Source organism: Triturus cristatus, chromosome 4_2, assembly GCF_964204655.1.
Source record: "Triturus cristatus chromosome 4_2, aTriCri1.1, whole genome shotgun sequence".
NCBI lineage: Eukaryota > Metazoa > Chordata > Amphibia > Caudata > Salamandridae > Triturus > Triturus cristatus.
The window spans coordinates 931,500,294-931,511,036 of record NC_140586.1 but is presented as its reverse complement, the minus strand read 5'-3'; positions in this window follow the sequence as shown (position 1 = coordinate 931,511,036).

The following is a 10,743-nucleotide window of genomic DNA, read 5'->3' as shown; positions in this document are numbered from 1 at the left end:
GAGCCTTTTTTGGTCAGGCGCACCTTAGCTCGAGTTCGTGCTGACTCCTACGTGACTCGAGTGAACTGACCTCGTTGCCCGAGGCCGACCCTGCCAAACCCGTTCCCGCCCGCTAGCTGATCTTGATTAAGGGTCAGAGCACGGGATATCGTAAAGTTTTATTGCACACAAACATGCCCCATCCTACTTCTATCTGTTTCTGTTTCTACTTTTATGGTCCATTTACGATATGGGTTGTGGTCTCTTTATTATGGGTCTGTCCGGCTTGTCTAAAGAAGAATGTTGGGATTGTTCGATGATCAATCATGGGCCGGACAACTGAAAAGTGGGTTTTACCGTCATGCGATACTTTTGGTGTGGTTACATGCGATTGGACAATTTGTAAAATAATTGGTGTTTGTCTGGAATGTGATGTTTCTGGCATAAAAAGGGATGACTTGCTTTGTAAATTTGAGCAGTCTCCTGACAACTCATACCGTGATGACTTCTAGGACTTCTGTTACTGGCTGCAGCCAATAAAAACGATCTCCAACGCCATCCAGAAGTATCTTGTGTCTCTGTATTCTAAGACAGGTGAACCCGAAGACTTTGGGCGTGCCCCTGGCGCCGCTGGGTTCTAAAAGCCCGGTTCTTCAGTTGACGCCCGACGTGGGTCGACATCAAGCGGTAACGGTCCAAGCCCGAGGATCGAGAGGAACTTCGTGAGGAAACTCTGGAGGAGGGCCCCCACTTCAGCGACCCCTGCATGTCGAAAACGTGGACCGAAGGTCTTTTCCACGAGATTTCCCCCTTCTTACGGCTACGTAAGGACCGCTGCCCTGACTGTCGCCCTGTCTTGGACAACCCCCCCTTTTTGTGAGACTTCGTAAAGCGAGACGATCGACGGATCTTCTGGGTGGCGTAGCAGACAACTTGGTTAAGTATAAGTGGGTCACTCCCACTAACTTGTTTGGTTCTTAGTTTTACTTGGTCCTTAGTTTGAGCGGTTCTTAGTTTTGCTTGGTTCTTAGTTTGGTTCCTAGTTTGTTTGGTCCTTAGTTTTGATTTGAAAATTGCAATTTCCAAAGCCGAGGGTCTCGTATATTTACGAGTGTATCGGTAGAGATAGTCCCTTGAAGTTTGAAGCTCGATTAGTGAGCGAAGATGCCTAATCGTAGCAAAATTGGTACTTGGTTTTGTTGTGGTTATAACAGGAAGTTCCGATTGGAGGACTCGTGTCCGATACCTCCAGTTGGAACTCCGACTTATGAGCTCTACTCTAAACACGGCGTGGGCCCCATTACGTTCAATGAAGTATGGGTCCGCTACACTAGGAAAGATGGTGTCTTACGATGGCCCCAACATGGTAGTTTTGATACAGAGATTTTAGACAATTTGGAAGCAAAATTATTTAGGAAGAAAGCCCGGCCGGCAATGTTCGACTCCTTCCGCCTTTGGCGCAAAGAAGCCAGACAACGAGAGATAAAACAAGCTAAAAGAGATAAGAGAGAGAAGGGTGTATCGATAATGCAAGCTGCTAGGCAGTTTAAAGAAGATAAGGCGATTGAGGTGTCAAATAGGCAACATCATATGGCTATTGACAAATGTTATCCAGTTTTGTCACCCCCTCTTGTGAGTCCTGTTAAGGATCCCGAAAAGGATCCATTAATGTCTTATTTGTTAAAGTCACCTCCCCCTTATGTGCAAGGTGCTACTGCACCGATGTTACCCCTTGTTGTACAACCGGCTGCTGGTCAGCCTTTAGTTCCTCCGCCTGTTCCACAGTTGATTCAAGTTCCTCCGGCACCCCCTCTTCCTGGGTTGCCTACTTTGCCTTTGCCTACTTTACCTTTGCCTACTTTACCTTTGCCTGCCTTGACTCAGACTGCTGTGCCTCTTGCTCCTGTCCCTTCGACTTCCTCCACTTCTGCGTCTTTTCCTTTGCCATCGCAAGGTACCTTTTCTCCTGTTCTTATGACTGCTTCCCCTTCTGTTCGTCAGCGAGTAGCTGACACTATTGCTAATTTCTTAACTCCTCTATTTGGGTCGCTAGTCACGACCCCCGTTTCTGATGACAGACAGAGACGTAGTCAGCTCCCTGGTTCTGTGGAGCGTGGAGTGTTGGATTCGTTGGCTCGTAGGTGGGTTACGAAGGTTTCTAGGTATGATCCGGGAGTGGTTTTGAATACGTTCCTACAGTGGAAAGAGCCGACGCAGCGGTATGTGTTTATACGATGTGTACTTTGCTTCGGGAACAATGGGAAGATGATGAATTGGAGTTGGCTCCTTTTGGATTGCTTGATATTCAGAGTGAGTTCGCCAAAGGGACGATAGTGGGAGCCGGTGTCGAGGTTTCGGTAGTGAGACTGTCACGTGGTTTTAGGCCACTCCCTATTTACAGTGCTAAGTTAGCTTAATCACGAAGCTGTTGGAAAACCATCTTGTTGCTTTTGCTGCCTTTGCACCCGACACTGTTGTTACATGTTATTACTTTGAGAAATGCAGACTCGCTCTTATCTCAAGTGAATGTTATTTATACATCCTTAACAGTTGCTAGTGCCCTTGGTCTGTACATCGAGTAAAGAACTGTTCTAGGACACTAGACGGTGCCGGCTGATTATGTTCAGGGTGATCGTACCACTGTTTAGTCACAACATGCACGCAGCTGCAAATACCAGAAAGTCGAGGGCTTTAATAACACAGCGAAGCATATTGTTAGGGCATTAGTTCATCCGGCTCCACTTACATTGCGCCTGTTGGAGGAGTTCCATTGTGTCATATACACTGACGGGTCCGCGCAACCCGCAACTGGATCAAGGCACGCTTATTGTAGGGATTCTGCGTATGCACAGAACTATGCGCAGGAAACCAGAACCTTAGAGAATTGTGGTGTACCAGAAACTCCCCTCAGAACTAAGAACCCCTTATCCGACTAGCTTAGTGTGCTGCCAGGTTGAAATAGTGATTTCCAAAGCCATATATGGGGTATAACGTAGAGGCACCGGCGTGGCTGTGTATTTGTGGAAAGTTTTATCAACGTCTTCCACAGCCTCAAAGGTAACCCAAGAGTAAAACAACTCATAAAGGTAAGTAGCACTTGCACTTACGACAAATACCACTGCCATCCCGTCATCAGGCACCCCATACGTCCTCAAATGAGCACGCAGAGACACCCTACTATGAGCGGGAATTTCTACCGCCATAAGGACTTAAAAAAAAGATACAACGAGATCTTTAGTAGCACTTGGGCTTATATTAGTTTAACCTTTTTTATTATCAAGCTTGAAAGAACCTATAGCCTAAAACCTAGGTAGGTTAAGCCGTCACTCCCGTTATCCGGAAACCAGAGTGAGGACGTTGTGGACTAATAAAAAGCACTACTAAGGCATCTCAGATATTAAGACCAAACGTTAGGTGCGCCATGTAGATCTGCACTTCCTCCCCAGCCATTGTTTGAGCCTGATGCCTCAGCTAGAAAAAAGGTATGACAATATCCAATGAGAGAGGTTCCTCCAGTTTGGAAAGAGGGAGACGCAAAAGCTAATCCCCCTATTTTGGCTCATTTCCAACGAGTTTGGATACATGTCCCTTGGAAGAGAGCTGAGGTTTTGGCTCATAAGCAAACCTTACCCGACCCCCGTAAGAATCCCGCGGAGTATTATAAGGAGTTGTCCCAGACAGTCGACGCATGCATTATGAATCTAGCTGATGTGGATATGTTATTGGGTAATGTAGTACCTCAACCGTTGTGGGCGAAGATTCGCCACGAGGATCATGCGGTAGAATTAGGTGATACATGGGTGAATATTGCGGCCACAGATGCCAGACAGATAGGAGGAGCTAAACCTGAGCCTCTAATTGCGGATTTACCCGGTAGAATTATTAATATGATGAAAACGATGATGCCAGCGTTACGAGTGAATTGGGACAAGTTGACAGCATGTAAGCAGAAGAAGGACGAAAGTGTGTCTGATTTCTTCACCAGGTTTGAAGAGGCTTTTATAGATAATATTTTCCTCCAAGACCACCTTTGGGTCTGAATCAGTGCGCGTACTGTAGAGAGGAAGGTCATTACAAGAATGAGTGCCCTGTTTTACGACAACGTGCGAGCGGTATGTTGGCTCCAAGAGGTCGTGGTAGTTTCCAGCAGATTTCTAGGGGTAGAGGACGCGGCACGTTCCCTCAGAGCGAACGTTCTTTTCCCCCGCAGACGTCTATGAATTATTTTGATCAGCAGAACGTACAGACTGGCAGATCTCCGCAATATTATGTTGACGATCGCTATGTTGAGAGTGAGAGTGCTGGCTATAATGATTGCTAGGACAGCCAAGGACAAAGAGAGGGAGTAGTGTCAGTTCCAGTAGACCAGGATGGACCTTATGTTGCAGTGGTTACATTGGGTGTGGTAGAGCCTTTTCTTTTGGATACTGGTGCAGCGAAGAGTTCTATCATGCACTCTAAACTCCCTGGCGCACCTTTGTCTGGCTTAACGAATATTTCAGTGGGATTTTCTGGCGCCCCGGTTCGTAATCCAGTTTCTAGTCCCTTGTCTCTTTCTATTGGGCCTTGTGAATTGGAAGCACCCCTTATTTTAACGACAGGTTGTGGTGAAAATTTGTCGGGTCTGGATTTGTTAAAGAGACTGCACGCGACATTGTATTGTTCTCCTTCGGGAGTACACCTTACATTGGGTAAGAGAGTGACCTTTCCGATGTATCTGTCTAGAGATCAGCTTTCACTGGAATTGCATTGGCTCCCTGATACTCTTTGGGCTACTGTTCCTAATGATGTGGGTCTTTTGGGGATTCCACCATATGTTGTGATGCTCAAATCGAATGTTAGATTGCCACGTATTCCCCAATATCGGATTTCGAGTGATGGTGAAAGGGCGCTTCTAGCGATCATCAATGATTTAATTCAGAAAGGTGTGATCGAAGAGACGAGAGGTAACGTGTGTAACAGTCCTGTTCTGCCTGTCTTGAAGCGTACTGATTCTTCTCAGCAGCCTGAGTATCGATTTGTGATTGACCTTCGAGAGGTTAATAAGATTGTTGTGCCCCAGTTTCCTGTTGTTCCGGACATTACTGCTTTGTTGACTTTGATTCCAGCTTCAGCTGCCTGGTTCTCCGTCATAGACTTGAAGAACGCTTTCTTTAGTATTCCAATCGCCGAAGAAAGTAGAGATATTTGTGGCTTCTCTTTGGGAGGACGAAGCTTCCGGTTTAAGCGCGCTCCTCAAGGCTATTGCGAAAGTCCGTCCATCTATAGTCAGGCTTTGAAAAGTCAGCTTGATACTTTTGTGTTACTTAAGGGTGCTGCTCTTATTCAGTATGTTGACGATCTGTTAGTAGCTGCTGATGATAAGGAAACTTGTAAAGAAACTACTCTTTCGTTGTTACAACATTTGTCTGATTTGCATCATAAAGTGTCACCTTCAAAGCTACAGTATTGTCGCTAAGAGGTGACCTACTTAGGTCATCTCTTGTCAAAGGAGGGAAGAAGGTTGACCCCAGAACGAATCCAAGCGATTGCTCAAATGACTGTGCCTAGTACGCAGAGAGAGGTACGCGTTTTCTTGGGTATCACGTCGTACTGTAGACAGTGGATTCCGAATTTTTCCTTGTTGGCAAAACCTTTGTTGGCTTTGACTTGTAAGGGTACACCGAGTCCTCTTCCCTGGTCTGACGATTGTCATAAAAGTTTTTCTGAATTGCGTGACGCGTTGTGATCTGCTCCGGTGTTAGGTACTCCTGACTATAGTAAGCCTTTTACACTCTACGTTCATGAGAGAGAGGGTTGTGCATTGTCAGTTTTGACGCAGCAGTTTGGTGAGAAGCAGCATCCATGTGCGTATTTCTCATTGACTTTGGATCCGGTAGCCATAGCGTTGCCGAGTTGCTTGAGAGCTACAGCAGCAGCGGCTGTTTCCATCCGACAGTCTGCTGGGTTGGTGATGGATAATACGTTGGTGGTGATGGTTCCACATGCAGTGGATACTTTATTGAACAGAACAAAGACTCAGCATCTTACTAGTGCAAGGTTGTCGGGTTATGAGTTGACGCTTTTGGTACCAAGACGATGAGCCGGCCCACAGTTAGACCACGGGTGGTTAACAGCGCAAGGGAGAATGAGGGGATCGAAAGCACAACCGAAGGAGAGGAAGATGGGTGGCAGGGGGAGAGAAGCCGAGCAACTGCAAGAGTGCACAAAGAACACACACCTATAGATCAAGGCACATTGAGATTAATGACTGGGGGGGAGCACACTGGTGGGGAGGGTAGGGGTGGGTAGAAATAGCAGTTCTGGATTTCGGGAGGGTTGTGGGGAAAAGGGCTTAAGGGGGATGGTAGGGCGGAAGTTGGCGAATAATAGGCAACGAGACTGTGGGTAATAATGTAAATCATTGTGGTTGCATAATATGACAACTTTGTAGGGATGAAGGGTGGAGCACAATCTTCCTGAATAATGCTTACAACACCTGTGTAAGAGATGATGTGGAGATGGAAATGGAAAATAATAAAACATTTATTTAAAAAAAATAAAAATTAGTTGACGCTTTTGGCCAGTCACGTGCACATTAAACGGTGTAACGTATTAAATCCAGCGACATTGTTGCCGATTTCTGTGGATAGGAATGGTCAAGAACAGCATGATTGCTTTCTTAGGACAGAAGAGGAAACGAAGGGTAGAGTTGACCTGAAAGATACTTCTCTTTCAAATCCAGATGGTACGCTATGGGTTGATGGGTCATGCCACAAGCTCCCGAATGGTGATACGACTGCGGCATATGCCGTGACGACATTATGTACGATTGTTGAAACTGCACGAGTGAGCTTTAATTCAGCACAAGCAGCGGAATTGATCGCATTAACAAGACCGTGTGCCTTGTCTGAAGGAAAGAGAGTGAATGTATATACCGATAGTCAGTATGCGTTTGGTGTAGCACACAGTTTTGGACGCTTGTGGAGGGAGAGAGGATTTCTTATGTCGCATGGGACTAAAATCCAACATGGACAGTTGGTGAATGAGCTTCTTGAGTCACTTACTCTGCCGAAGCAAGTTGCGATTGTGAAGTGTAGTGCTCACCGAAAGGTTACGGATGATGTTGGCCGTGGTAACGCATTTGCGGACGAAGTTGCGAAAGAAACAGCGAAAAATGTGATGAGTCGAATGTATGTTGCGGAGCCTGCGAGATGGATTGGTGCGGCTGGAATGTGTGAGGATACGATTGAGAGTGTGAAATCGATTCAGGCCGAAGCTACGGAGAGTGAGAAAAACATGTGGAGAGAAACTGCGGGTAGATTGGATTCGACTGGTTGTTGGGTTGAGTTGTCGGAACACCAAAGATTGGTGTTACCCGATGCGTATATGCTTGCGGTGGTTACGATGGCACATGGGATGTCTCACATCAGTGCGAAAGGGATTTGTAAGCTGTTGGCTCCAGTGTGGGAGAATGGAGGAATTCCCAAGTGTGCGGAGAATGTGGTCAAAAATTGTATGGTGTGTCTGATGTATAATCCTGGTAAGGGAACTCCAACTCCAGCTGGTCACTTCACGCCTCCGACGTATCCGTTCGAGGTTTTGCAATTGGATTTTATCCACATGGAAAGATGCAACAATTTGAAATACGTCCTTGTCGTTGTTTGTGCCTTTTCTAGATGGGTAGAGGCATACCCCCTAAAAGATAATACTGCCTTGTCCACAGCTAAAGTCTTGCTCAAAGAATATTTCCCTAGGTTCGGGTTGCCAAGGTTGGTGTGGAGTGATAACGGAAGTGAGTTTGTGGGCAGGATCATGAAGAGAGTATGTGAGGGTTTGGGCATAAAGCAGAAGTTCCATGCTGCGAATCCTCCCCAATCAGCTGGTTTAGTGGAGTGCTACAATGGCACTCTGAAGCTGAAGTTAGCCAAGATTCAGGCAAGCTCTGGTCTCCAATGGCCCGATGCCTTGCCATTGGCACTATTGTCAACTAGAACTACAGTGCATTCCCGAATTGGACTTAGTCCGTATGAAATTGTTTTTGGTCGACAGGCAAATGTGTGGGGAGTGCCGAAACCAACGAAAATTAGTGACATTGATTATCCTGTGTTGGTGGATTATTTGTATGACCTGACGGCTAAATTGCGTGTCTTGCATCAACAGGATCATGATAGCTTGCCACCAGCATCTGTGGACCCAGGTCATACTATCAATCCTGGTGCTTGGATCCTGGTAAAGAATTTTCAGAGGACTAAGAATGATCAGCCCCGTTGGACGGGCCCTCACCAGGTGTTGTTGTCTACAAGGACATCTGTAAAAGTCTTCGGAAAAAGAAATTGGATCCACGGCGTACACTGTAAGAGGGTACCTTTACCACTGTCGTACGACCAGTGGATCCGCGAAGGCATCGCAGACACCGAAACTGAGAGATTACCGAAACTCACACCGTTTAGCGACGCTGAATTGGTATGGACAAGGTCTGAGAAAGGAGATGACGATGTCTTGCAAGCAGCTATGCCTTCACCTTTAAGATTGGACACCACCGAACCTGAACTGTTGTTTCAAAGTCAGACAGAGCCTGGTAAAAGTCATTATAACCTGCGGTCTAGAGACAATGGACTAATAAAGAACAAATAATTCCTTTCATTTCGAGAACAGCACTCTCTCAGCCAAGGAACCGTTTTTGATCCTTTTTTCTTTTTTCGAACCACCATCCGGGTTCAGCTGTAAGGTCGCGGTGTAAAGACTTGGGATTGCAGCCGTGTAGACACAAGGTCGATGGTTCTGGTTGGTCCTAGGACGTTCCCTGGACTGACAGACGCACTCCTTAGCAGAAGAAACCCAACTGCCGCGAACAGCACAGTGAGAGGATGGAATTTTTTGAGGTCAAGAGAGCTGTTGAGAAAACGAACTTTAAGATGAAACTATGCAGGATAATGCATATCAAATGTTTTCCGATTACATGTATTATGATGTTTCTTAGCATGACGTTAGCTTTGGTGGGTTGGATTGTTTTTTCTACCCAATTGACTTCTGCACCCACTTCCCAACCTACGTCTTTTCCTATTACTACTTCTCTGCATTCTTTTCACATCTTTCCGGAACACGAGCAGATTAGAAGGTCAGAATTTGTAAATAACTCATTTGTACAGCTTCTGCATCAACATCAGTTGGTAATGAACCTCACTAATTGTTGGGTGTGTGGCCTTATGCCACATACTACGGATAGAGGTACTCCCTATCTGGCTCTGCCGTTTAGTCAGAATGGGTCTTTATGGGCTTTCCAGACGATTTTCATTTATGCTATGCTATCCCCTGCGTTCCATAAGAGATAACTCGAGTAATAACGCCTTGGTGAAGGGAATTGCGAATACGAGTAGGGATATCGATACGTATAGGACTATTCCCAAGGACGAGTTACTAGCTTATTTTGGCTGGAACGTGACTGGATACTGTGTTAGCCTGAGTGAAAAGCAGAGACGAAAGAGGTCACCTCCGATTTGGATCGTACCCCACCGAGGTCATTTTTGTCTGCAAGGTATTGGCAGGAATCCGAAAGCTCAGTTATGGAAGAGTGTTTGTACTCAGACGTATGTTTTTACGTCTCAGTCTTCCCCGCCGTTTTTGGCAGCCAAGGGTACGCATTTTGTTTGCTACAAAAGAGCATATACATGGTTGCCCCCTGATTTTTCGGGAACGTGTTATGTTGGATATTTGTTGCCTCCTACGTATACTGCTGCCGCAGATTACCACAAGACGAGAGTTGTTAGGGGTGTCTTCGATCAGGAAGATACAGCTGGACAAGAAGTGGGAGACTTCTTTAAGGGTTTCCTACCGTTTTGGGGACCTATGGTTAACAGTAGGAGCTTGCGGCAATTGACGAGAGTGGTTGAATCCACCATAAACGAAACTGCCGGTGCCCTTAGTAATTTGACAGCTGAGCTTCAAGCGGATCGCCTTATGACATTGCAGAATCGTATGGTTTTAGATGTCATACTTGCAGATCGAGGTGGAGTATGTAAAGTGATCCAATCGAGTTGCTGCGTTTTCATTCCAGATAATGCTGCGACAGTATAGGAGGCCATCTCCAGGCTACATAAGATCTCCGAGTCAATACATACGGACGGAGGAGATTGGTCGTTAACTGGATGGTTTTGGGGACTGTTATCCGCTTGGGGATGGAGGATTCTGACGATCATTGGTGTGGCTTTAGCGATTCTTTTCTTGTGTTGTCTCTGTGTACAGTGTGATCCGGCCATATGTGGCCTTTGTGCTACTACATGTGTTAGGAGACCGCCTGTCTTGAGAAAGGTACAGAGAGATAAGATGATGCTTCAACAGCACCTTGATGATTTGATGAATATAGACATCAATTCAGATGCAGACGGAGATTGCCTGTGTAAGGGCAAAAGGAGGGTGTGAGGTTCCGTGAAATCTGAATCTGCGTTATAAATATCATGGTTCCGTTACGATTTTGGTAACAGCGAACCGTAACTAGCGAGTTCGGCTAGTACGTGTGTTTCCATCACATTACACCAATGGATTCACTGCGCATTTAGGGTTTTCGTTTCGAACCCTGGGTTCCATTTTGCGCATGGTAGCCATTTTGTGGTTGCCCTCACATAGGCCGATGACTATGGGCAAACAAGCCTTTTTTGATCAGGCGCACCTTAGCTCGAGTTCGTGCTGACTCCTGCGTGACTCGAGTGAACTGACCTCGTTGCCCGAGGCCGACCCTGCCAAACCCGTTCCCGCCCGCTAGCTGATCTTGATTAAGGGTCAGAG